Genomic DNA, 2,032 nt, shown 5'->3' with positions numbered 1-2,032 from the left:
GAGAGACAAATGCAGGTCATACCCAGAGATGTCCAGGAATCAGAATGGCATCAGACTTCTGAACTGCGGTACTAAAATCAGAGGAAAAAGAGATCAAGGCCTTCAAACAACCTTGAAAAAGAAAAATATTTTATAGCCTACCCTTCCATACCCAACCAAAGTATAGTTCAATCATGAAGAAAGAATAAAGGTATTCCTCAGGCTCCTATTGTCTCAGAACATCCACTTCCCAAGGGGGGGCTGGGGCTGGGTGGAGGAGAGCAAGGGGGGGGGGGCAGTGAGACATCTGTAACGGTGTCGACAATAAAAACAAAGTTAAAAGAAATTCACTTTCCATTCACCCATTCTCAAGAAGCTACCAGAAGATGTGTTCCTCTAAAATAAGGGAGGAGACAAACTTAGACGGACCCTGGAAACTGTAGACCTAACACAGGAGAGAAGTGGAGGGGATTCCTGGGGCGGAGATGAAGTTTTAAAATAAAGGCTGTACCTCCGACCTAGGGGAAAGGCAGTCCGCATCCGAGCTGGGGAGAGAAATGCAGGACAGCTGGAGCCTGGAGTCCGCCCAAGAAAAAGTAAATGGGGAGATCACCTGATGCGTATGAATGTTGAGAGAGTTTTAAAGGAATTCTTAATTCTTATTAATAAAATTATATTCTTAATTATAAAGTTAAGCATTTTATACTTCTTAAATCACAATAATTTATAAAGTTGGAAGAATGAATTAATGACAGATACATAGAAAACCAATTAAGCAATAACAACAATAAAGAGGCAGTTATTAATTCCAGGAAAAACAGAAAGTTATATGGAAAAGAGAACTCAGGTTCTCACAATGTGCTACATGGCCCTTCTCTGAACAATGTTTATGTAAATGCTGATGTAAACATTAAACATTGATTTGATAAAAAGTGTTATGTGACTGGAAGGGAGAGTACGAAGAGAGCTAAAATCTCATATTTCATAATAAGATGTCCATAGAAGGAAAAATAAAAAGCTAGCAGCACAGACATAATATATAAAACCAAGAAGGTAAAAAGCATAAGACACAGCTGAGTTTAAAGTGAGTGCCTCTCAGGTGAGGGCAGCAATTACAGAAATGAGCGACATTTTTTTGGTTACAGCCTTATAGTACTAATTGCTCTATTTAACTGTGTGCATCTGTCGCTTGGATAATGGTAATTTGGAAGTCAGCGAAACAGGCATTTGGAGTTCTGGTCCCAGTTTCCTCCCTCCTATTGAAACGATCTCAGTTCCTTGCTCGTCAAATGAGGGGCCAGTGATGCCCAGCTCCCCCTTTCCCAAGGTGGGGGCTAATCAGAGCCCCGTAGGTGGAATCTTCTCCTTCTCTGAACTCCTGGCACTAGATGTCCCTCCCTTTCTCAGGATGGCTATAATATTTATTCAATGGCTAAAGTAAACTGGAGGAGACTTGGGGGCATCTTTATGGAATTGGGGGGAAGTTTTTATTACATTGTCTTTATATAGATGATGATAAGATGCCAAGGGTGGGGGCCGTCTTGGGAAGCCTGGTCTCTACCATCTGTTTGTTTTCTAACATGCTCTGCTCTCTGATAGTCCTTGTATCCTAAACCTGATCAAATATTCTTGGCCTTTCTCTCCAAACCAGCTGAAAACTCTTCTAATGGTAGGGACCATAACTAATGTGTGTTTTGGTTGGTTTTGTTTTGTTTGCATCCCCCACAGAGGGTAGTAGTAGCTTGATAACTATCAGCTGAGCAGCAGGGGGAGGCTTTTCTGTCTTGCTGAGAGGTCTTGCAGTGCCTGTGTCCCTAAAGGGCACACATTTATTTTACAAGAATAATTAGAACCGGATGACAGTGGGGTATTTTTGTCAAAGGGCCTGAGGAACTGCTTGAGTGGTTCTCTGTACCATCTGTTTCTATTTCTTGTTGGTTGCTTTGTCCAGTTCCTAGAGACATGCCTGGGTTCGGAATCAGAAAACACCAGGACTTCAGCTGTACTCTGTCCTTAACATCCTGGGGAGCCTTGACAAAGTCAGGTAGGAGCA

Source organism: Miniopterus natalensis, chromosome 2 (genome assembly GCF_054644295.1).
Source record: "Miniopterus natalensis isolate mMinNat1 chromosome 2, mMinNat1.hap1, whole genome shotgun sequence".
Classification (NCBI taxonomy): domain Eukaryota; kingdom Metazoa; phylum Chordata; class Mammalia; order Chiroptera; family Miniopteridae; genus Miniopterus; species Miniopterus natalensis.
This window is presented reverse-complemented; position numbering follows the sequence as displayed.